Source organism: Leopardus geoffroyi, chromosome D4, assembly GCF_018350155.1.
Source record: "Leopardus geoffroyi isolate Oge1 chromosome D4, O.geoffroyi_Oge1_pat1.0, whole genome shotgun sequence".
Classification (NCBI taxonomy): domain Eukaryota; kingdom Metazoa; phylum Chordata; class Mammalia; order Carnivora; family Felidae; genus Leopardus; species Leopardus geoffroyi.
Window position 1 is genome coordinate 61,779,466 of NC_059342.1, and position 26,611 is coordinate 61,806,076.

General features: G+C 45.8%; 1 long non-coding RNA gene across 2 annotated transcripts in view; it reads right to left on the reverse strand.

The window, feature by feature from the left end:
* The window catches only part of LOC123593304, a 536,358-nt gene that overhangs the window by 136,510 nt on the left and 373,237 nt on the right, over positions 1-26,611 (reverse strand). The window lies entirely within an intron of this gene.

Sequence of the window (26,611 nt, forward strand, 5' to 3'; positions counted from 1 at the left end):
TTTGGGCAATTCCTCTAAACTCTCTGAGCTTTGGTTTCCTTTGTTTTATATATTGTATATATTTACAGTCTATGCTGTATTTTCACTATCTGTGATGGTTGTGGTCTCTAAAGTCACCGGGAATGCCGCATCAACAAATACTGAACTGCTGCTTGTAGGGGAAACACAGGGCTGGGTTCCAGGACGCCTCTGGGCACACTTTTGTCAGCCATAAAACTTAACCTTGTTTGGGTGTTTCTGCTTAAAGACATCTTATTCAATATTATTGTTGATTCATTAATGTTGAACTCCTGGCCAATAGCACTATAATTCCTGACTGAAAGAAGCTCATCTAACACACATTTTCTCTAGAAGGCATATCATAACTTCCTGTGCACTATGCTTCAGGACATTTTAAACAGCAAAATCACTACCAAAAAAAAAAAAAAAAAAAAAACCACAAAAAAGGTGAGAAACATGGCATTAAATAGACCACAAAAGGACACTTGTTTATAGTATGAGAACTGAAACACAGCTTCACCTTGTTTGACCTCAGCTGGGAATGTATGCAATGGGCCACTAAAATTATTCACTGCTCTTCCCATGTCTGCAAATGACAATAAAGTGCTGTGAGTATTGAGTTTGGGGTTACAAATAAATGCTAATGAGCAGACAAATTTGCATACATGGAATCTGTGAATGGTAAGGACTGACTATACTGTATTCAATATATGTATTGTTACCTCACCTCACATAGTTTTTGTCAGGACCAAATGCATATGAGAATGCATCGGAAACCATGAGCCACAGTATAAATGAATGTGAGGGTTATATAACACATATGCCCAGTGATCCTGGCTCTTTCTTCAGGTGTCACCTCCTCCAGGAAGTCTTGTACTAAAGGCAAGTATTTACTAACTGTAAATACAAACTAGGATGGGTTCCTGAGTCACATGGGTGTGGAGGAGAGAAAAGAAGGTCAAGAGGAAAACTCATTTGCCTCATTCAACTTCTCACCTTGTCCAGGAACCTAGATGCAAGGGCACACATAGCCAAGTGGCAGAATCAGGATTTGCATTCAGGATCTCTGACAACAGAGTGAGCAGCCTTAACCTCTAGAATTTGCTGGCAATAAATTTAGTTATATTATCATTGAGACGAAAGCACATCACCTAAAAATTCCTGGAGAGAACAGACCTTTGAGGATACCTCTCTGCACCTCCTCCCATCACCCCCATTAGAGAAACATGGATTTACCAGAGTCCCTCTGAAGTGTGCTATGGGCTGTAAGCCCCCTTTTGTGCGCCCTTCACACCATCACCCCAGTGGTGATGTGGTGGCTCCAAGATGACAACAGCGTGGGATGAAAACCTCCTGCCATGGGATCGTGTGAGCTAGGGATGAGCTGACTCCATGGAGGGTTAAGGATGGAGGTGCTAGCTAGGAAGTGGCTAAGCATCAGCAGGAATACTAAAGAGGCTCCCGCAATGGGGACACTCCCTGGTAGCCTCACCGCAGCCAATTTCCCTCCACTGCCTGCAAGTTTATGGGGATATGGGTTCCCTGGGCAAAGGCGATACTTCCTGCAACTAGTAACCTAAGGAACTCAGTCATTCCACAAACACTTACCGAACAGCTACTGTATTCCAGGGCTAAATGGTTGGGCATATTGACATTAGTATTAGGGTGTGGTCATACCCTGTTTACTTTAGGAGAGATAGTTAGGCCCAGTGGTCGAGACTATGTATTCTGTGCCTCAGTTTCCTTACATGTAAAATGGAAAAATCTTAGTACTTGCCCCATTAGTTGATATGAAACTAAATAGGTTAATACATGTAAAGCTTTGGACCAGTGTCTACCATGTAATAAGCTCTCATTAAATATCAGCTGTTATTAATTTAAGTGGCCAACCCTATGAGAGAGAAAAAGAGGAGGGGGGCTGTGCCAGAAACTATATAAGCCATTTCTTTCAAAGTGCACATGCTTCCGATACAAGGTGGGATTTTGAAGGGTCTTATTGATTAGGTATGGACTTCATCTTAGGAACTTACTTTAGAAACTAATGATGGTAGCAGCAGTAAGTATTTATCAAGCACATATGTATCAGGCCACAGTACTAAATGTTTTGCGTATGTTACTTAATCTAATTCACACAGTAATCAATACTATTATTATTCCCATTTTTGGACAAGGACACTATAGAGCAGTAAAGCAATGTGTCCAAAGTCACAGCTGACACCTGGCCAGGTGAGGAGGTGAACTCAGGTTTTGTAAGTGCAAGTGCTGTGTCTTAGCTGATAAGCTCTACTGTCCTCAAGGAGCTTACAGCCTATTGGGGTAGCTGGCACTTTTAAACAAATAATCGCAGTGGGTTGGAAAAGAGCTGGAAGAGGTGCATGGTAAGGCAGCCCTCCACAAACCTGTTCTCTCCCCTGCACTCTCTTGTTGGTGCCTACGTGGCAGAGACCAGATCTTACCCATCTTGGTTCTCCTTGCACCAGTCAGGTGCTCGGTAAATATTTGCTGGTTTAGTTCGATTTGAATGAGATATAATGACTCTTTCAGATGGCTAATGATTTCTCTCGAGTGTGGATTACAAGCCCTCAGGGTATGTTATTGTTTCTGAAGTTGGAGCCAGAAATGACAGTCTCTGTTTAAGGATGTAAGAATGCTCAAAATAGGAACAATGTTTGTTGCAGGCAAATTTGCTAGATGTGCGCTCTTTTGGTTTCTGGGTCATTTACAACTGGCTACCTTGGACTTTGGTACATTCCAAAAAGCTCCAGGCTGTTCTGTTTCCCTGAGTCATGAATTGAAAATGCAAAATAAGAAGGCAGATCTTATCTTCGCAATGAAAACACGCTACATTTCATCTGTAATCGCTTGCTCTGCGCCAATCTGACCCCTCCCCCAACTCTATGCTCCTCCTGCCTCTGCTTGGTCACACTCAGGGGAAGGGAGATCACCACCATTCGTTCCATCTTTGGGAACGTCTAAGCCTGAGGAAGGATCTTCTTACTAACTGATCCAAGATATATGGATCAGTTGCCAAGATATATGGCTGGTTCCCCACAATCAGTAAGCATCAGTGGGAAACTGCCATGAGTGGGGCAACAAGAGAGGCGAGTCTCCTCCTTGCACTAGACCCTGATGTACGGATTGGATTCACGTGGTGAGAAGCAGAACCAGGAGAGCAGGCCATCGGAGAAGGCCTTGAAAGACGACATGAGCCCAGGATTAGGAGATCTGGGTTTGAAGCACATTATTCCGCTTACAAGCCCTCTTACGACATCTCTGCTCACAGGAAGGAGACGTCAAAGTGACACATAGCCTAAATATGCTGGGTCACCAAGAAACACCAGTCTAACGTCCAGAAAGCCATGACAACCTATTTAAAAAAAAAAAAAAATTTTTTTTACATTTATTCATTTTTGAGAGACACAGAGAGACAGAGCACAAGTGGGTGAGGGGCAGGGAGAGAGGGAGACGCAGAATCGGAAGCAGGCTCCAGGCTCTGAGCTGACAGCACAGAGCCCGACTCGGGGCTCAAACTCACAAACCGTGATATCATGACCCGAGCCGAAGTCGGATGCTTAACCAGCTGAGCCACCCAGGCACCCCAACCCATTTAAATTTTTACTGAGGTCTCTAAGTGGCAACATGGAGAGACTTCATTGGCTGAATCACAGCAAAATCCTTCTTTGCCTAGGTATCTCCCCAAAGTTGGCTGTGCTTTTATAGCTGGACACTTTCTCCCATCTAGAAGCTCCTTTGTTCCCAAACCTGTAAACCAAACTGTGATGGGGAAGATGGCCAGTAGAAGAAAACTGAACTCTTGATTCCCTGTACCCTTTCTTGCTCTTGCCTTTAACTGAGTTGCTCATGTTTACTCTGTTCTTCCAAGAGTTGTTTAAAAAGTTTTCAAAGGCATACAAGATGCATGTTTCAGTGGGAAAAGACTGGGCTCGTAAGGCAGTGTTTACTCCCTTAAGCAAGTTAGCACTGTTGTCTCCTCCTACTCCTCCTACTTCTCACACTGCAGGAGCCAGTAGGGGCTTGAGGTGGAGAGGGAAAGGGGAACACACACAACCAAGTCTGGGTTCAAATTCAGCTCCACCATTTGCTACCTATGTGATCGCGGGCAAGTCATTTAACCTCTCTGAGCCTCAGTTTCATCATCTGCAAAACAGGACGGCATTACTACCAAGGCTTTGGAAAGATTAAATGGAAGGTGTCCAGTATGTGCCTGGAAACAATATATCCCTTCCAAATCACATGGGCTAGGGTCTCTGGGAGGTGTTCACCTGTCCCAGACTGAGCCCGTTCCCTGGGAAAGTTCGTGGTGTAGCAGGGGAGAAAAGACAGGCATAGCAATACACCTAATAGGAAGTAGAGCCTGCTGAGAGGGTGGCACAGGGCTGTGAGGGAGACAAGGATAGGCTGGGCCCAGAAAGCTCCCTGGAAAGGCGGAGTGTCAGTGGGTTACTGCTGGATGGCCGGGTTTGGACGTAAAGGGAAACACAGGAAAGGAAAGTGTGGCGCCTGTGCTGGGAAAGAGAACTGCAACACTGAATGTGTAGGCGGTCAGGCTGGGAAGTGGATGGAAGGTGGGTAGTTGTCTGAATAAGGACTAACTTTCTGGTCTCAGAGCTCGAGCTGCAAACAGGTCCTCCAAATGGACTTTCACACAGGCTCACAAACAAAAAGCAGTACAGAAAGCTTTAATGTTGTCTCCTCTCCCCCAAGACCACGTGGGAAGAGAGAGAAGGATTGCAAGGTGGGTAGGGGCTGGTCACTGTTTCTCACTCCTCTGGGCAGGTTTGGTGCCAATGACTCCAATAGAAGATGAAGATATTCTGACAGCCTGTGGTCCCCGAAGAAACTGGGTCCCTCTGCGTCCTCTCACTTGCCCAGAAGCGGGAGCAGGTGTGGGTATTATTGTCGCAGGCCTCTTACGTGGATGATCATCAGCACTTCTCATTTCTGAGGCCAACTGGGTGTGGCTGTAACTTTTATTTGGAGGCAGGCCTGGACTGTTTAGTCAGGAGTGACCGTCAGTTCTTGAAAAATGTATAACTATAACCTGTCACACTTTTACCATTTCAAGCATAGCATTAGTGCCTACATATGAACTGCTGATGGCATCTGTCATCTTTATTTAAAGCCTACCTGCTTCAACCACTTTAGGATACTGTTATCTGTTTATGAGCTCCAGGTCCCCCCAAAAGAATTTTCCCCAGGACTCTTACCAAGATGTATGAATGCCAGGTTCAGGCAGCTGGAGGGTCTTTCTGTAGGTTCAGGAGGTGTGTGAGATATAGGGTGGGAACTAAAAGGCCCAGGAATAAGACAGCTGGAGCAGAAAGACCATTGTGGAGAGTGCTGGGGATACCATAATTACTCAGAGGAAAGGCAAGGGGCTGGACCAGGCATGAGGCAAAGGAGAGGACAGACTCAAGAAATAAAGTCAAAGGCAGACTGTGACCCTCAAGAAGTGAGATGGTAAGCCACAGGTAAGTGACGAGGTAGGCTACCTCTTCCGTATCAGTGAGATGAAGGAGTTCCCTCCCAGTGGGTTGTGTTTTCTCTGTGTAGGAGGAGAGCTAGTTCTCCTCGGGTAAGATGCTAGAGGAGAGGTGGGGAGAGGTGAGAGGCATGGGGAGGAAGGATGGAGACCACAGGGCCAGGAACAGGCATTCAGAACTCTAGCAGGAGTGGCTCTGCCTCTTCACATCCTCCACTCCCCAAGTCTCCCAGTACAAGACAAGTGCTTTGTACCAATTACAGACTGGACCACAGGGGAGGGCCTGCTTGCTCCAGGGTCCTTAGAAGGCACAACCAACGAACATGATGACGGCCCTCTGAAAACTGGCAAGCTGGCCTCAGGAGGTTGTTGGAAAATGATGGATGCGGAATACCCAGTGAAGGAGCAAGCGTGTGCTCAGTGTCAATTCACTGTTTCCTTCCTTTTCCCCAGTTTTTAAGGCATTTCCAACTTTAGAATGCTCAAGCTGGAAAGGATCATCATGTGGTCAAACCCTCACATTTGCCACAGAAAAAAGAGGCAAGTATAAAATGGAAGGATGGGTGCTCCAACAGAACCGGCGGGGTCATATGGGAACACTAGCGAAGGACACTTAATCCAGCTCAGGGTGGGAGCAAACTCCCTACGATGCTCCCCGCCCCCCTCCGCCGGGCCCACTGTCACCGCCCCCCCCACCCCTCCACACCAGGCCCTGGCTGTCTTCTGTGTCCCTCCCCCTCATGCAGGCACACGCCCACACTGGCTTCGAGCCCTGGCTGCCCTGGGAATGGTCTTACAGGGTGGAAAGCTCTTAGGATACTTTACTAGGACTAGAATATCATTGTGGAAAATCTCCCCGGGCTCCAACCGCTGACTCATCCCTTGAGCCTTGTCCAGGAAATCAGTCTCCAAGATTGCACAAACTCACATGCAGAACAGCTATCAATATGTTCACATTTGTATCCATGTCAATCTCCTTCCCTTATTCCTTGATATAATGAGTTATCTAATTATGGTGACATCTGTTGAGGAGGAATCTAGCTTCCCGCTCCCTGCTCAGAACCCAGTACAGGGCTCTTTTTGGGGGAGATCACATGCTTCAGAGTTTGTGGGGGAGAGGCAGAACCCCAAAAGGAATCAGCCATGGCTGCCACATGACTTTTGCTATCCTCAGCAGCCAGCTCCTCCCTATCCCCAGCAGTATCTCAGGGATGGGCAGACATGCAGATTGAGCTGATAGAGCCACAGGCTACCTGCCCACAGGTCTCTGTCCTCCCAGCCCAGCTGATTGAGAAGTCAACAGGGAAGGCAGAAGAGCATGTGCTGGTTGCCTTACCTTTGTCTAATGATTAACACGGTTGCTTTTTTTTAACCCAGAAATGAGTTTACATTGGTTAACTGCCATGTGACCTGGAAACTAATGTGTCTACGATTCCTCCTTTCATGTGTCAGCATTACTCAAAGTTGGATTGTAAGTCTTGGCCAACATTCATTCATTCATTCACTCATTCATTCAACAAATATTTGTTGGGCACCTACTAGACACTAAGAGGCTCTGAGATAAATAAGCACAGTCTTTGGAGAATTTAACATTTAGTGATGCAAATCATAGCCACACAGGAAGATGATGCCTAAGAGCTGAAGAGGGTGCTGAGAGAGACTTGAAAGAAGAGGCCATCTCATCCAGGGCTCCCCCTTTGCCATTACCCCAAGGTGTCTTTAGAAACCACAGAATCTTTACCTCTCATGCAGAAGACTCACAATGGCACCCCCCAACATGCCAAACCACAGATTCAGCAGGGTCAATGACACCCCATGAACTTGGATTCATTTTGTTGGTGCTTCTCATTGTTCTTTTTCTCAGGAGAATTCTGAGCAGGTTTGATTCATGTTTCCAAGCTTCCTGTGTCTTCAGGGTAAATGTGACTGCTGTACATACTTCTGACAGAATTTCTTTTCTTGATATGTTAGTCCTAATTAAAGTGAGGGAACAGAGGATCCACCTCTTACACAGCCCTCACTAGTTTGATAAGATCTTCCACTATGCCCTAGTACTCAGTGTCCTTTGGAAGCATTTTTTTCAATTAAAAAAATTGCTTCCACTCATTTTTCTAGGAAATTCCTAATGGTGTAGTCACTAAAAAGCAAAGCTCTTGAGAATCTAATGATCCCAATAATAGAACTGGAGGGCTAGATAGGACCTTCAAGATCATGTAATCAATTCTCTTCATTCTGTGGATTAGAAAATCAAGGCAGAGAGTTGGGTTTTGAGAACACATATGGCAGGCTTTGCCCTGTGCTCCTTCTATACTCAGATTCGTAGGTTCCTGCCATTACCCACCTAGTTTGTTTTCCCCTTTACAGATCAAAGTATCTTTGAATATAAATAATACTTTTTTTTTACAGCATCAGAGTTAAATTATATTTTACAGGTTGCATTCACTCACTCAATTATTACAGATTCATTCTATAAATACTTTTTGAGCACATACTATGGGAGTGCATTTTGTTACTCACTGAGGAAGACCAAAAGTGAGTAAGACTCTCAATGGCTCAAATTTTATTATAGGAGATAAGACATGGACACAAATAACTTTAATATAATAGCAATAATAATAATAGCCATTGTTTACACAGGGCTCATTCTACTCCAGGCACTTCTCTTAGCTTATCATGAATATTAACTCATTAAATCTTTACAGTGACCTTAGGAGACAGGTATTATTATTATTATCCCCATTTTTACCAGTGAGGAAATAGGGGCCCAGGAAGGCGAGAGAACTTTCCCAAGGCCAAAGAGCTAGCAAGTGGCAGAGCTGTGGTTTGAATCCAGACAAGCTGGTTCTAAAATTAAAAAAAAACAAAAAAACAAAAAAACAAAAAAACAAACAATCACTGCAATTAGAAGGGAACATCTGAAGAAGCATGAGAGCCCCAAGAGGAAAGATCCCTTCCAAGTGACAAGATTGGGAAGAGCTTCGTGGAAGAAACGGCACTTGAGGGGGGTTGCCAGATTTAGCAAATCAACATATTGTGCCAACTTGGTGTGGAGGTGGACACAGGAGGTACCGCATCAGGGCAATGTGAAAACTTGCAAAAGAGGGACGTTCTTAGAAGCAGTGGTCCAACTGGTCTCCTTAACCCTGAAGACTCTCCCACTCCTTCCAATCCTCTTACCCATTTCATCTGAAAAAAGAGATGATCATGTCATTCTCTACTTAAGACCTTTTACTGCTTCCCCAGTGCCCTCAGGATTCGGTTCTGACTCCTTTACCTGAGATTTGCCCCTCCCTCATTTATTCACATCCATTTGCTCATTCATTCCGTTTCTCAACCTTATTGCAGATAAACTTCCATCACCATAACAACCGACTGCTCAAAAGCCTCTATGGTTTCCCATTGTCAAATGGTACCAATTCTCCAGATTGGCTTTCAGTGTTGTCCACAGTCCAGACCCTCATATCCACCCACCTCTCCTGAAAGAAACAACCTGCTCTAACTGGACTCTTCAGAATTCGGGGGCACATCCTGCACTTAGCCTTGGCCCATCACATCTCAGAAAATGAGATTCATTCTTTGATCAGGCTGTACCTATTCCCTCCGACCCAACCCAACTCCACCTCCCCTGCCTCACAACACTTTCAGCCTTTGCTCACCTCTCTGCTTTTCCACACCCGGCATCGTGGTGGGTCCTAGATTCTGCTCTCTGCAGAGCTGCAGCGGGCCCCTTTATTTCTATGAGGGCATCTAGAGTGTCATCCTTAGGCCTTTGCTTGCAGAGATGATTATTTTATTTCGATGTGTTTTTGTTGGCAGCAGTCTGATGCATCACACATCCAACTTAAAGTGTGATGTGCATCATACAGTGCTCTTACAAGAGGAGTAAACAGTGAGACAAGCAAGTGGCTGTCATTTGTCTCAAAATGTCTCCATTCTGAGAATTGCAGACTGCAGATAAGATCTGTCAATCAACAGTCATGAATATTGTTAAAACTGGCAAAGACAATTTTTGAACTTTTTTTTTTAAAGAAGAAAGTCCAAATTACTTAGCCAGACCCCTAAAATCAGTTTCCCAAGAGCTAATTAATCAATCAACAAATCAATTAATCCAATAAATATTTATGGGCTGTCTACTACATGCCAGGCACTATGATAGGTGCCTCAGAGAATATTGCACAAAAGGACAAAATCCTCACTCTCCTGGAGCTTGCATTTTGGTAGGCAAGTGGTCAACAGACTCTGGCCCATAGGTCAGATCCAGCTTGCCGCCTGTTTCTGTAAATAAAGTTTTATTGGAACACAGCCATGCTCATTTATTTATGTACTGTCTATGGCTGCTTTCGCACTACAACGACAGAGTTGAGCAGTTGTGATGGAGACCGTATGGCCTGCAAAGCCTGAAATATTTACCATCTGGCCCTTTATAGAAAAGTTTGCCAACCTATGGCCTAGAAAAATAAGTATATAATATGTCAGGTGACAGTTCATGTCATGAAGGAAAATGAATAGGTGTGAAGATAGAAGTGATAGAAAGGAGTGTCTGTAGATGCATACTCCAGTAACATGACCGTTGAGGGAAGACCCCAATGAAGGTAGGAAGCAAGCCACAAGAAAAAGGTAACCAACTGAGGCAAGGACTCAGCAGAAACAGCAAGTACAACAGTCATGCCACAGAGGCATTCTGGGTACATTCCAAACATCAGGAATGCTGCGGGGTTGAAGCCAAGTGAGCAAGGAGAAGAGAAACAGATATGGGATCAGAGCCATGGTGAAGGGCCAGATCACGATGGTGGACTTTGGTTTTATCCTGACAGGTGTGAGGCCATTGTAGGATGGGAGCAGATAATGGTCTAACTTTGAGTTTTGAAGGATGTCTTTGGCTGCTGTGTCAAAGAAAAGGGGACAGGATGTGGGGCCAAGGGTGGAAGTGGAGAGGCTACTATAATAGCTCAGGTTGGAGATACTGGTTCTTGGACCAGGTCCATAGCCATGCGGGGATGAGGGTATTCTGATTTAGGGTGCAGATTTAGGGGCTAAGGGGAGTCTTATTTAGGGTGCAAAGCCAGTAGGATTCCCTGATGGATTCAATGGAGGGTAAAAGAGACTCCACAGTTTTGGGCCTGAGCAGACTGCAGAGTGGAAGTAATGAGATGGGAAAAGTTGAGAGAGACCAGACTGGGGGTTAATGAGTGAGTGGACATTGGCCTTTCTACTTGGAATGTGTTATGTTTGTTTCTTAAGTGTCAAACATGAAATAGGCAGCATCAGCCACTACTGTTGTCCTTGGCTCACCGCCCCACGGCCTGCAGGGGTCCTGTGCCCTCCAGCGTGCTTCTGGCCCTGTGCTCAGACTGTGCACGCCTTCCACCCCTGAAGTGGGTCACACACCTTTTCTCCTGATGATCCTCCCCAGTACGGCCTCCCACGAGGCCCTCTCCCCTCTCCTCTCCTGCGGGCCATATTGCATCCTGCAGGTTGCAACTTAAACGTGACCTCCTGAGAAGAGGTCTTGCCAGCCACCCTGCCTCAGGTAGGCCCCCCTCTTGTTACTCTCTACCTCAGCCTCCATATCTTCACCAGGTAGTGCCTTTCCACGTTGTATTTTATACTTTTTTTTTTTTTTAATTTTTTTTAACATTTATTCATTTTAGAGAGAGCTTGAGCAGGGGGAGGGGCAGAGAGAGAGGGAGACACAAAATCTGAGGCAGGCTTCGGACTCTGAGATGTCAGCACAGAGCCTGACGCGGGGCTCAAACTCAAGAACTGTAAGATCATGACCTAAGCCGAAGTCAGACACTTAACCGACTGAGCCACCCAGGCACCCTCCAGGCACCCTGCCTTTCCACGTTTTAATTATTTTATTTATCTGTTTGCATACTTGTCTTTTGACTGGCTCTTCAGCCCCTCCCATATCCCACGGAACCAAAAACCATAGACAGTATGTAACTAAGCAAGAAGTCTGCGTCTGTCCTGTTCGTCATTATATCCCCAGGGCCTCACAGACTCTCTGCCATGTCACTTTCAACTTGTTCTTTTTCAGTCATAAAGCCTTTTCCTTATCCTGAAAACCTGTGCAGAAGAGCAGTAAACACATTCATTTATTCACCACACAGATAAGCAGGTGTGATAAAACAGGTGTGCCTCTGGCTGAATTGGCACAGAGGGGCCCCCTCTCATGGCCCCTGACCTGAGAATGCTTGTTCTTGCCAAACTGGGTACCTCCCACGCTCCAGCTATCAGAGCGTCAGAATGTCCAAGAGGTTGTATTTCCTGGGACAGTTAAATGTCAAAAGGCGGGGAAGAATACCAACATAAGACTGGCAATGTTTTAATTTTGCTAAATAGAGATATGAAAAAATTAAACAGCTACTCTCTTAGTCAGACTATGCTGCAGGAACAAATAGCTTCCAGAGAGTCACAGCTTCATGCAACAGAAGCCATAGCCACTACGTGCCCAGTGAGGTTGGCAGGGGCATGGCTTCTGGGGGAGCCAGGATGACAGAGGCTGCACCTTGACACGTGTTTCCAGAGGCAGAGAAATGGGATCATCCAGCTCCCAGAGATTCAGCCCGGAAGTGACGAGTTCTTTCCACTTGCATTTCACTGGTAAAAACAAATCACTTGTCCAGACCTAACTGAAATGGGGGCCAGAAAGACAAACCCTTTCATGTGCCTGGCAAGTGAGAGAGTCAGAATAGTTAGATGACCAGCATGGACGACATGCCCCCGCCCCGCCCCAGCTACCACTGAAGATGAACATCATTTTATCAAGGGAATGGCTCTTTAGTACCTGAAACATAAGGAGGACATCACGTCAAAATAAAAGCAAAACTTCAAGTTGAAAGAATTAGCTTTATTCAAAACTTGCTCTTCATCCTTACTGTTCTCACCCTCACCGGGGGAGGGACTGGAGGAAAACAGTCGTAGATTGGTGCGGGTCCCCAGGCCAGCGCTGGTTGATCCGTGCCCGGATCCACTGGAGGACTCCCGCCTCCTCGCCCTCACGCCAGTTCCTGTACCCGCAAACTCATCCTCCCCTTGGTCCCTCTGTGTCCCAGTTTCTCCATCTTTCAAGGACCAGCTGCAAGCCACCCTGCCGAAGCGTCCAGTGTCACTGTGCCCACGCCTCTTGGGGCCCAGAGCCCTTTCTGTCTTGCTTGTGCATCGTGTTGAGGGGATCCGAGTACGGATGAACGGAGAGGTCACGGTCTGTTCCCATCCATACTCATTCACAGACAAAGGGGGAAGTATGAGAGCAAAGATTCATCACTCAGAGTTTCCTTATGCTGGAGGAGAGGAGACAGACACTAGAGGGAACAGATGGCCCAGGCACTACTGAGAAGCCCTCACAACTACAGTCTCCCCCTGAGAAATGTTTCAAGTGGGAGGCACAGGTGACAAGAGGCAGCAGAGTGAGCCTCAGGCACCTGGGAGCCTGTGGGCTTTGGACCACCTAGACCTCTCAGGTGTTCCTGGGCTCTTAACCATTTCTCCTTCCCTGGGTACTTTCCTCAAGACACAAACTCTGGGCCACTTCTGTCTCCTTGTTGGGGGTCCCTTTGAAGTTCGACAGGACAGAGGGAGAGTGGAGTACCTGTGCCCTGTTCTGATGCTACCATGGCTCTGGAAAAAGCCAGATTCTACTTGGTGAAAGTAGAATGGAGATTTGAATAAATCAACGATGTAAACAGTTTTATGAAACAGACTCAATTTGGCCAGTGCACATTTACCAAAGCTTAAAATAATAATGATAATAACAACAACAATAATAATGATAGCCTAAATTGTCCGGCACTATGTAGTTTCCTTAAAAAGTGTTTCATATGTACTTTCTCACTCGATCCTCATCAGAAGTACGCAGAGGTGGATTATTATAGAGCTCAGAGAGGTTAGGTGGTTTACCCAAGATCACACAGCTAATATATAACTTCAGATGCTTTGGGTGGCAAATATTGGGAAACTGGCTTAAATAATTAAAGGGGAATTTACTCTCTAACATCATCAGAAGTCTAGGGTAAAGCAGGATTGAAGTTTGGTTGATTTAGCAGCTCGAGTATATCATTAAAGAAGTGTACTCTTTCCATCTCTTTGCCATCCCGGGGTGGCTTTGTCCTCAGGCTGGTGACACAGGAGTGCCAGACCGGTCATCCAGACATAATCATAGCAGTCATAGCAGAAGAAAAGAGACCCGTCATTTGCTGGGCCTCTCTGAATGACTGGAAATATTCATGAGGAGGAAGCCCCCTAACTCTTGCCCCCAGTGATGCCTTGCATCTCACAAGCCATTTCTGAACCACTTACTTGGATGGGAAATGAGGTCATGCTCAGACCACTTGGGCCTGGCTTGGGAACTGGAAAGGGTCAACTTTATTTGACGCATATGAATGTGTGGGTTGTGTCTACTTTAGCTGGCAAAAGGCAGAACTGGCATTTGAATTTTGCCACATCACAGATGTGATGTGGCTCTCTCTCTCTTTTTGTTCTGAAGGATTACCATATTATAAAATAACAACCACACAATAGGTATCTCTGAAGTAGCAGACTCTTTTAGTTTTTTCAAAATAAGAGTTTTTAAAGACCATTTTTATTCTTCCTCTACCTCTGCCCCAAATCAGCAGGCAAGTCACCTCAAGCCCAGAACTGGGGGACAGAGTGGTGCCAGTGGGTTCAGGCCAGCATGGGATCTCTTGCCTATAACAAATGAGCAGTTCAAGTTCTAGAGAAGATGCCTGGAACTTGGAAGTCAGAGGGAGAATGGTCGAGTCCTGCTCCAGTCCCAGCCAGCACTCATGAGAACCAAGAGGAGGAAGCAGGCCATGTGGAAAGATCACTTCCAGCAGCCCTGAGGAGGTGGTGGGGGCCACTCAGAAACATCTAGATTCCTAGCCCGCCATCATGCCAAGGTCTGCTTGGTTTCTGATGGTAGATATTTGCTGAACACTTGCTATGGTTAGGTGCTTTAGACACATTCTCTCTTTTGCTACTCACTACCTCCATGTGGGGTGAGAAATATCACCCACCATTTTACAGAGAAGGGACCAGAATCTCAGAGAGGCAAAGTAGCCTTCTTGGGGGAGATCACAGTTAGTATGGTAGGCTGAATAAGATCCTTCCAAATGTCCACATCCTGATACCCAAAACCTGTGAATATGTTACTTTACATGGCAAAAGGGGCTTTGCAGATGATATTAAGTTAAGGGCCTTGAGAGGAGGAAGTCATCCTGAGTTATCTGGGAGGGCCCAAGGTAACCACAAAGGTGCTTAGAAGAGGGAGGCAGGAAAGTCAGAATAGAAAAGGGAAAAATGTGACAATGGAAGCAGAGGTCAGAGTGAGGTGAGGAAGGGAACCATGAACCATGTAGGTGGCCCCCAGAACCTGGAAAAGGCGAGGAAAGGATTCTGCCTTAGAGCTTCCAGAAGGAAAGCATTCCTGCTAACACCTTGATTTTAGGATTTATGACCTGCAGAACTGTCAGGTAATAAATCTGTGTTGTTTTAAGCTAGTAAGTTTGTGGTGATATGTTACATTAGCCATAGGAAGCTAATACACTCCCCTGGGGTTAAGTATATAGATTCTGAAGCCAGAATGCCCCAATTCAAAGCCTGACTCTACTACTTAGTAGCTGTGTGACCTCGAGCAAGTCATTTAACCTCTCTTTGCCTGCACTCCCTCATTGATAAATTGGGGAAGGAAATAATGTTTGACTCAGAGAGTGGTTGCGAGGCTTAATATAGGCTCAGCCCCTAGAATGTATCTGAAGCGTTATAACAAGCACTCAACAGATGCCAAGTCTTATTATTAATATTTGTGGTAACACGGCAAGGTGGGTATTTTTATTTCCATTCACACGCTCAGAGAACTCACATGAATTGTCCAAGGCCACAAGGCCAGGAAAAGCCAGAGCCCGCAGGTCCATCTGGCTCCATATGCCTTTTACCTTTTACAAGATCTCACTGCTTGTAAGGCCCAGCAGTTTTAGTGATTGCAAATGTCCTGCCAAGAACCTGGTCTCCAGTCCCCTTACCTGCCTTCTCTCACCTGTTCTGCTCAGCCTCTCTCCTTTCTGCAGTCAGCCACCGGCTCAGATTGAAGGCAGCTAAAAAACATTGTGATTTGCATCCCATGTTCTAAGCGCCATCTCACATTATTCTTGCAACAACCCCAGGGTAGGCTGGGCAGGGAGCATCAACCCCATTTCAGGGATGAAGATACTGAGGTTCGGAGAGGCTAGAGGACCTGCCCAACGTCAGTGGGTCCCTGAGAGGCAGAGGAAAGGGAAGAGGTGGTCTCCTGGCTGCTGGTTCTGAGCCTTCCCAGCTGCCTGTTGACTCCTCCTGAAGGCTCCTGCTAAGTCCCTGCTGTCCCAATCCGAGCCTGTGAGAACTGCCATTGGTTTACCGCTCGTCTAAGAGAATGTGATATAAATGCTGCGTAGGTGGTCTGTAGCATGTGCACATTTTCTTTCCCTTAATATTGGCTTTAATTGAGTATCACTTGGGTAAATGCTTTGATTAGCAAACGTTTGTGCTTTGTGGATTTAACAAAGTTAGACTTTTCCAGCGACTAGAAAGTACTGACTGCTGTGATTGTTTTGATTTTTACGGTGAACCCATTAGAAACCCAGGGACCCTCGTCAGGGGTCATTGTCCTAGGCTGAACCCAGCAGAAGATCCTGCGTCACTGACATTCCTGGTGACAGTGAGCAAATTCCTTCCCCTCTCTGGGCCCCAGCAACGTGCTCTGGGAAATGAGGGGGTTGGACTAGATAATCCCTAAGGGTCTTTGCAGCGAGAGGTTCTGACGACCAAACCCCAGGCTGAGGGTTCCTAGAAGCACAGGAATTCTCTCCCAGCTCGCACGCTACTGAGTCCCAGGACACAGGGAGGATTGGCCAGGGCCCAGGGTTGCAAGTGGAGCGGGGCCCTGTGCACCGCGTGCCCCGGCCGCAGCCTGGCTACCTCTGTGTGTTCTCTGCCATCACGGGGAGGCCATCCTGCCCCAGCCACGGCTGTCCCAGCCCTGAGCATTGCCGTGAGCATCTGGGCCTCTTCTCCTTGGCAGTTCGGAGACTAGATGGGGGTGCCAGAACTGTTTCCTGGGGCCCATGCTCTGCCTGTTTCGTAATTCTCCACAGAGGGGCTGCTAGGTGTGGTTGAGGGTGAGCGGCGGCTCCATGGTCAGTTGGTTCAATGACGAATCGATTCAATCCCCCCCACCTTTTTTTTTTTTTTTTTTAATTTATAAAGATGACCTTTTCCTTACTTTTAAAATCAGGCATTCAACTTATTTTGTGTTTCATACTCTTCACTCTGTGCATACCGTTCTTTGAAGTGTGAGGCTGTTTTTATGTTCTGGAGGGTGTCTCATAACCCAAACATTCCCAGGCCTTAGCAACTTGGGGATGCAAATGCAGTTTGGTGACATTAATGCCGAAGTCTTGCTGCCGTGAGCCCTGACCTGGATGACTAGGGGCCGTCCACAGACGTCTGCCCCTGGCTGGTCCCCAGGGCCACCTCACCTGTGCCCCACAACATATGCATCTGTGTGCTTCCTTGGTCTTCCTCGCAAATCCTCCTTCACACAGCCTCACTGCACAGGGTGCTTCCGTGTGGCTCTAAAGCCACAATCTGCCGTGGTTCAGAGGGAGGAGGCTAGTGGCCTCGTCCCTGTTCTGGGGCGAGCTCCCTGTGCGTGCAGAGCCTTTCAGTGTTTTGTGAACACGGTCCCTCATCTTCCAGCCTGCCCCCTGCCCCCAGGATCCATCTCTTAGGTCTCCAGAGGGGGCAGACAGTGTTCTATCCTAGGGTTTCTCTTCTTTACATACTCCCTCCAAAACTACACTCCCATCCTGGCGACCAAAAGTAAATGTCCCCCTGCCAATAGAATCAGGAAAATGAGTTGCAAAGGAACCAAAAGTGCACCAGCTCTACAAACCCCAGTCTTCAAACCTCAGTTTGGTTTACATATTTAATTTTTAAAAAATAATTTACATCCCAATTGATATAGGAAGAATTCTGAGATTAATTCATTATAAAAATAAATTTTAAAATGTCAAAAAAAAAGATAGCAGAAAGGACCAGAATAGAGGTGCCTGGGTGGCTCAGTCAGTTGAGCATCTGATTCTTGATTTTGGCTCAGGTCATGATCTCACCATTTGTGGGATTGAGCACCGGTCTCAGGCTCTGTGTTGATAGTGCAGAGCTTGTTTGGGGTTCTCTCTCTCTCTCTCTCTCTCTTCCCCCCTCTGCCTGTCCCTCACTCATGATCTCTCTCTCTCAAAATAAATAAATGAACTTAAAAAAATACCAGAATATCTGAACAAATTTAAAAAACATATATGGGCTGAATTTTAGGAAAACTGGTCATTACATGAATTGGTCAACAGAAGAAATGGCTTTGGGTGAAGTTGTTTTAACCAGTGGGATCTGTTAAAGAAGACGGGCTACCTACAGTGGAATGTGGATTTTTGGTACCTAGCGCAGTACCTACAGCATAATAGGAACTCCATAAATGCTTACCGAATCAATAAATGAATGCGTACATGAGGTAAGTTTGGTCATTTCTAATTCAGCTTTGATGATACCCAAGTAAAATCTGGTGGAACATCTCTGATTTCTTTTAGGGGTAGCCAAAGTTCTCAGGACACTGACAAAATTCACCTTCGCTTGGAAAACAAACCAGTGCCAGGCAGGTTTTGGGAAGACAGGCCAGCAAGTCAACAGAACAGAGAAGGTGCAGAAGTCCAAAGGCCTCACCAGTCACGGGTCTAGCGTTCCCTCCTGAGAAGAAGCACTGGGTGCCAGAGGCAGGATTCTAACGGTCCCACTTAGGTTATGAGGAGTCCCACCAGAGAGGTAGACTGCCAACCTGATTTTGTGTGAAGCTTCCATAGCTCAGCTGCAGGAGAAGGAAGGATGGATTTCTGAGTTACCAAAAAATTTCTTCAGAGCTACAAATGGTGGTTGAAGTGGTCCTGGTGGGACTCAGATATACTAAGTTTGTTCAGTCATGCATTAAAATTTATTGAACACCTATTATGGCTCTGGGGTAATAATAGAAAAGAAGATATAATCCCTTCCTTTGGGATACCCTGGAGACAGGTTAACAGAAAATTGGAATTTATTGTACTTATTAGAAGTACCAGGTGCTTTGAAGCCTGGTGGTTTGAGGAAGGCCCTGAGGTCTGAGCTGAGTTCCGGGGAATGAGGAAAGGTAAGTCTGAGGAATGGGCAAGTGGGGACAGGAACACGGACGAAGAGAACTTCAGGAAGAGGGCACTGCAGGTGAATCTGTTGGAGGGGAGAGGGAACAGTAGGGAATTCAGTTCTCACTTCCCTCAGCTGTGGTGGGCTCCTGGGAAGGGGGTGGGTAGGCACCACTCAGGATCTCACTGCCACACCTGGCGTGTCCACCGGCCACTTAGGCCTCTACAAAACAGCTGTAGCAAGAGGCGAGTTGAACCAGGGGTTGCTCTGCAGCACAGGGGCTGCCTGCCTGGAAAGTCCCCATCAGAATCCCTGGAAAACTACATAACTTCTCCTATCAGAGTGAAGTGTCAGCCGGGTCCAGGAAGGTGGGGCAGAAAAGTGAGGAAGTCCTAAGGGTTGGTTGCAAAGTAAAGATAGCATCCTACTCAAAGAGGCACCAGAGAAGAGATAAGAGGAAGCGGGTAGGTTTGGTGGGCAGGGCTCCAGGGAGATTCTGAAAGGCAGTGGGAAGCTCAGGGAGCCTTTTAGGGGTGCTGCGGCCAGACCCACTGTGAAGAGGAACCTGGGAAGGATGCCCCGCCTATTTGGGGCGTGGGCCCCATAGTAGCCAAAAGACTAGAAAATAGGGTAGTGAACAAGCCAGGCAAGTCACACAGCAGACTATCATTCCTCCCTGATCTAGTGTGAGCAGTTCATTATTACCAACAAGGAAGACTGGCTGATGGGTACCACAGGGACATGCCTGGAGTCTTCTTGGGATTCTTGGGATATCACTTCAGAGCTCACAACAGCAAAAGGAAAGGGATTCTTGGCAGAGTCAGAATCTTTAGAGACCTCTTATATTCAGATAATACAATAGAGTCTATACCAGCACATCATGTCTGTACATGATAGCTGTACAGATAGCTCATCCCAGCCCCGGGAGACCAGCAGAAGGAAGGGTACTATCCCTGCTTGATGGATAAGAACAGTGAGGTTCAGAGGTGCCATCCAGATATGGGAGGGAGAACCAGGGCCCAAGCTACTATGGCTTGTCTGCCTCGATCCTTGCCATCACCTGCACGTTACTATCTATGCACTGCCATGCTCCAGATCTCAAACCTCGCAAAGGGTTAGAACCCATTTGTTTAAAGTATGGTCCTATGGGAAGGCAGTCACCACACATCCCTCCATGAAAGAGGTGGGTTACAACACAGAATTGCTGTATGGTTACATATTTGTAAAAGAAAAATATGTTGACACACATCCTTTATGTGACCATTGGACAATGTCTGGGTGAACAAACAGCACAATTCTGGCAGCAGTTGTCTCTGGTGATGGAGTTTCTAGGAGGTTTTTGAAGAATTCATGCTTATCTGCATTTTATCATTTTTCTACAATCAATATAAATCACTTCTTTAAAACTCGACAGTCAGGGTGGGGGGGCAGGGGGAGATTTCATAGCTAATAGCGACAGCTTCTCAAAAGAAACATTATCCATGAGGGATAGAGTGTTCTAAAATAGAAATTTTGTCCAGAAACTGGCAAGTAAGCCCAAGTCAGAGTGTATCGAAGAGTCTGCACACAGTGCCTCTGAGAACTCAGCCTTTAGAGGCCACGGAGGGGCCATCCCAGACGGCAATGGGCCAGCCGCCCAGGGATGAAGAGGAAGGCTCCCTGCTGCCATAGTCAGCGGCACCATATCCCCCAGCCTGAGGCAGCTCTGGGTGCCACCTTTCCCAATTGGCACTTTTCATACTGAACTATTATTTTCCTCATGTGTATGCCCATATTCCCCAAGGCTACGAGGCTTGGGGAGCCGGGCTATCTATGCCTTAAGACAAACTAGAGAGGTTCTGTAGAGAGATTAAGATCTCAGGCTTTAAAGCCAGATATTCAGGTTTAAATTTTAGACCCGTCTACCACGGATACATTCTATGACCCTGGATACATTACTTAAATCCTCTTAAAATGTTTTTAATGTTTATTTATTTTTCAAAGAGAGAGAGGTAGAGTGCGAGCAGGGGAGAGGCAGAGAGAGAGGGAGACCTAGAATCTGAAGCAGGCTCCAGGCTCTGAGCTGTCAGCACAGAGCCCGACCCAGGGCTCGAACCCATGAACCATGAGATCATGACCTTAGCCAAAGTTGGACGCTTAACCGACTGAGCCACCCAGGTGCCCCCTAAATCCTCTTAATCTCAATTTTCCCATTGGTATAAGGGGGATGATACTAATACCTACTTTATAGGGCTGTGAAGAAAAAAGGGATAATGCATATACATCCTTAGCAAGGTATCTGATACTCATTAAATAGTGGGTGGTATTATTATCATTAATAATAACGATAGTAATAGCAGTAGTAAGCTCAGGATCCCCAGGCCCAGTATGGGTCTTGTAGGCATTCCACGAATGTTTACTGAATAGAGAGGTGCCTCATTGTGGCTTCACACAAGCTTCCTCTCCCCACTGACCCCCGGCACAGGTCAGGAAAGCACCATACACCCTCTCCCTGGTTTTTTCAGAGAGCACACTGAAGTAAGACTAGCCTTGGGGTATACCTCCATCTCTGGGCCTCAGCCTGACATATTCTCCTTGATCCCAAGCCCAAATCCTTGAAACTCAGCCTCTGATTTTCACGAGGTTGAAGTGATTCACAAATGAGTGTTTCAAGCCCACCTTTGATCCCTGTGAACTGACATTTGACTGGAGAGATTTTAAAGAGAGAGTTACGTCTTCTACCGGCTAGATGCCAACAGAGAAAGCCTTATCAGCCCGGCAAATTCGTGGCCACATTCTTCACGGTCAGAGCCGAGTGGCAGCAGCTGAAATTCGCCATGGGTGACTGAGGTAATGCTGTGGCCTGAGAGGAAGGCCCAGGGTCCCCCGAGGGTTGTCATGGTAGAGAGCCAAGTGCACAGGCTCTGAAAGCAGGAAGACCTGAATTCAAATCCTGTCTCTGCTTGCTCTCTAGCCATTCAACTGCAAGCAAAGTGTTAAGCTTTCTGAGCCTCGGTTTCCTGCTTCTCTGTGAGAACTAAATGAAATCCAGAAGTAAATGTCTGAAGACTCACAATAGGAGCTCAATAAATATTACTTTCCTTCCCTTGGTCAGCATCTCCCTCAAGCTCCCAAACCTCATGGAGGTGAAGAAGGTGGTATTTGAGCTTGACATGGAAAAACTGGGTATGGTTTGGAAATATAGAGATGGGGGGAGGACATCCTACACAGAAATGGTATAACGAGCCAAGGCCCAGAAGCAACAATGCATGCTGTGGTAGGGGTAAAAGGAATCAGTTATGTTTGGGCCCTATCTGGTCAGGTAGTTTAGGCAGATCTTTGCTTTTCTATGCCCCCCCCCATTTTTTTCTATTTTTTCCCTGTTTGCTTCTTCACTTCTTAACTGTCTGCGAGAGGTTAAAGCAATCTGAATTAAGTTCGTTAAATTGACTTTTATTATTGAATTATAATCATTTGTGTAATTATGAAACCAGGTGTTCCTGATTGAGATCAATTATTCCTTCACCTGATCACTATAGAGCTAATAAGGACTTAGAATTGCTGTTCAAGTATACTTCCAGCCGGGTTGAAGCCTTCTGGAAAGGCATTTATTAAGCCAAAGAGAGGTGGAAAAAAAAAATCCAGGGGAGAACAAGGACAGAGATTAAAATCCTTTAGGAAAAGGCCTAGAAAGGCTGATTTGATCATTAAGTAGCCTTGATGGGTGGCTGGCTGTTGACGAGGAATCTTTGAGGTGTTCCTACAGGAACTTTGATGGGGGTAGGGTAGAGTGGGGGTGAGGTAGGCATGGGGTAGGGCAGGAAAAAAGGACACAGACACTGTGTGTAAACTGCAGGTTAGAGACCCATCTTCTGCTGTGTTCTTCTGCTGAGATGGAATTGCCCTCTCTCCCTCCTGAGGCTTCTCAATCCTGACTTCGGGAAAGATGCGAAGATGCCATGGTGCCCCCTTCCACTGTGTGAGGAGTGTGTGAAGGGGACGTGCAGTCTCTGTTCTAGGAGATGCAGGTGTGGGATGCATAGAGGTCTCAGTTCCTTCACATCTGATCCTTATTAGACCCCTCAGGAGGACAGAGCAGTAGTTACTATTTCCATCTTACAGGTGGAGTTCCTGAGGCTTGGTCAACAGACACGCCTACAGTCACAGGATTAGTGGCCAAGATGGGGAGGGAAGAGTTAGACCAAGCCCTTCAGATGCCAAGACCACCAAATGGTCTTTTCCTCACAACCTGATTGCCTGAGATCCCATTCCATGGATAAGTAGGGTGAGTTGATCATTTCTGCAGAGATGTGCAAGTCTCCTTAAATGTTAAAACCACTTAGGGAGATTAAGGAAACACCTGTTGTTTGGGCTAATCTCTAGATCTGTTAAGAGTCTGGCTGTGGTACCATTAGGTTTTAGAAGTGCCTGAGGTAATTCTAATAAGAGTCAGGGCTATGAACCATTGATCTCCTGGGTAGCTCGTTAGCTAAATGGAGCCTGGATGGCCTGGGGGAGTTCTGTAGCTGTATAGGGCCCTTTGGGTTGCAAAGGACAGACACCTAATGCAGCTAACTTGGCTTGCTATTTGCAGGGAGATTCATTAGAAGGCTTATGTAATCAAAAGGCATGTAGGGGATATAATGGATCCCAAGGACAAATGGTATGTGGGAGTAGAGAATCACCTGATCTCATCTAACCCAACTCCACATCTTTCATGCCAAGACCTGAGGAGCCATTTCATTCTCTCCCTCCTCAGACTGTTCGTGCCACAGTACAAGGGACCTGGTCACTGATGCCTCTCAACATCTCCACTGCTGGAGAAGATTTGAGACTACTTTCTTCATCTCATCCTTGGGCAGGTGCCCACTCCAGACCAATCACTTTGGTCACATGGTTGTGCCATTAAGATTCTGGCAACTCTCTTTCAAACCACATGGCTAAAGTGGGGAAGGGGTTATTTTCCATAGGAAGGAGGGAATAGTGTTCTAGAAAGACATACAACAGAGGTTTCCTAGCCATCATCTGTGATCTTCACATAGAATTCCTGCAGCTGGAGCACTCACTTGAGAAAAAAATCCTTCAGCAGTTGCCCTAAAAGCCCTACTGGTCTGGAATCTTGCACCATCAAGGAGCAAAAATGCCAACTTTGAAAACAGGACAATCTGGACCTAATCATTCCATGAATGCTGAGCAGCAAGACCTGCAAGGCAGAGGAGATAGATGCCAGGGCTGTGTAGACACTATTCCTGGCTGCACTGCCTCTCCCTGTCTGCCAAAGACTCACAGCCTTGGATTTAGAGGGGACTCTATATTAGTCAAGGATCTTTGGTTTGTAAGTGACAGAAACCCAACTCAAACTAGTTTACCCACCCGAGAAAAGAAATCTCTTGGGTCACATGACTGAAAAACTCAAGGTATTTGCTTTCAGGGGAGGGTGGATTCAGAATCCAGACAATGTCCTGAAGATAGTCACTCTCTCCCTTTCCTAGCTCTGCTCTCCTCTCTGGGTTCCCCTCAGGCAGGTTCTCCCTTTGCAGAGCAAGATGGCCATCAGCTTCTTAGCTACCCCTGTGGAAAGACCAGCATCTTTTTTCCCCAATGGAATTAACAAAAACTCCAGGGTTGTGTATCATTGGAATAATGTAGGTCCCATACCTGAGGCTGTATCTGTGGTCAGAGGATGAACTCACACAGGGGAGGTGGTAGTAGGAATGGGTGCCAGGCAGAACAGGACAATAGTTGTCCTTTAAAGACCCCAGAGCTCATCTAGTCTGATAGGCTCCAACCCACCTGCCCAAATATGATCCAAATAAGATACTCTGTGAAGATGTCCCCGATCAACAGCCTGACCATGGTCAACACTCCTCCTTGTCATCTTATTTTGTATACAGGAAATACTCAAAAACCACTCTTGTTGTGAACCTGCCAAGAGACTGACTATGAATCAGTTGTCTTGGCACCCTAGCACTGGACCCTGACAGAGAAATCTGTGAGTTCTGTTGAATCAAAGGACTCCAAGGAGCCAACAAGTTGAGTAGAAAATGGGCCTCAGAGGGTGGTAGGCAGAGTTCTGAAGCTGGAGCCTGGCCTGGCCAGATCAGATCTGATCCCAATTCACTATGCCCCTCAGGCAAACCTCCTTCTCAACCTGCACTTTGTCCACATGACCCTGCCTACCTACCTGTTAGAATTACTCAGAAGTTTGTATTAAAACAAGTTGGGACAAACTTGTAATTGTCAAGTAGTATCGTTATGCTTCTCACCCGTAGAAAAACCAAGGTCCAATGTCAGAAAATACGACGTTATGAAAAACAGCTCAAAGGTAGGAAAATCATACAATGATGGGACTGCCAAACAGAAAAAATAAGTCTAGAGAAGAATGATTTTAATATGAAATATGTGCTTTGAAGAAAATAACAAAATGGAAAAAAAAAAGAAAATAACAAAATGGGGAATCTAGGAGAACAGAAGCAGAAGCCAGAAGTCCATGGAGCAAAATCAAAGGGGGTCTTCATGCTGGAAGGGAATCCTGGGCACAAGCGAGTGCTGAGATTGTAGCTGGACCAGACTCTGGATGTGGTTTTTCCAGGCCTGGCCACAGAGAGATGCTGCTTTTGAAGGCCCTGGCCCTTCTCAGGCCTTCTACTCTCTTTCCAGTCTACAAAAGGAGGGTCAGTGAGGCAGGGGAGCCTTGCAGGCAACCAGACCACAACCAGATCCAATCCTGTCTGAAGACACCATGGCTGCTCCCTTCCCTGATACCGAAGGCCGTCTGGCTTTCCTCACTGTCATCTTGGGCTGTAAGTAACCCACTTAAATCACCACTGGACAAGGAGAAGCTCACAGCCTGCTTTGCAGCTCTTCTTCCATCCAAGCCATTAGTATATTTAATAGCTCTGGCCCCATGCTGATTTATGACACGTGGTAATTAATTCCTTTCTACTCAGAGATACAGACATTCACAGGTCTCAATTCAAACGTGTCTCTGCTCTGTTCCTTTTTAAAAATACTCGAAATGTTGAATTGGAAGGCCATTTGGTCTTTTGTGAGAAGTTACTGATCTCTATCCCATCCTTATATAAAAATAAATTCTAGATATATGAATGATTTACATGTAAAATATGAAACTATAAAGATACTCTAAGGTGAATATATAATCTGAGGGTGAGAAAGGTCTCTTTAAGCATGCCACTAGAGGCAGAAAAATAAAGATCAAGGTTCATGAATTTTTTTTCACATCAAAACTTTAAACTTCTGTGCAGCCTAAATTAATAAAGTATAATTGAATTAAATGAAAAGAAAATGACAAATTTGGGGAAACCATTTACTGTGTACAATGATGCTATCTATAGGGAGAAGGAGGATGTGGCTAATATTTATTTCTATGGGCCAGCATGTTAATATATACAGAATTCTAACAGGTCAATTCACAAAAGAATAAAATAGTAAAGAAACATAAGGGACAATATTCTTATTTATAATTAAAATGATGATAGAAGGCTACTTATGACATTAACCAAATTGATAAAAACAATAATACCCAAATATTAGGGTTCAGGGAAATGTTCACTCTCACTCACACATTGTTGTTTGGGAGTCTAAATTAGTGCAAACTTTCTGAAGGTAAAATTTGTCAAAATCAGAAGCATGAATCCATTTCCATATCAAGGAATCTATCTTGGAGAAATAAGAATATGCACAAAGATACAGCTACAAAATCCTATTTTAACAGTAAAGGTTGGAATTAATCAAATGCCCAATAATGAAAAGTGTGCTAAATAAGTTGTCATACACCCATATTATGTTGTAAATGTATATTCACTAAAATGGAGGAGGTTCATTATGTATTGTCAGTAAATAAAAATAGGTTATAAAATTGTAAGCTCAGCATACATTTTTTTTTTTTTTGCAAAAAAAAAT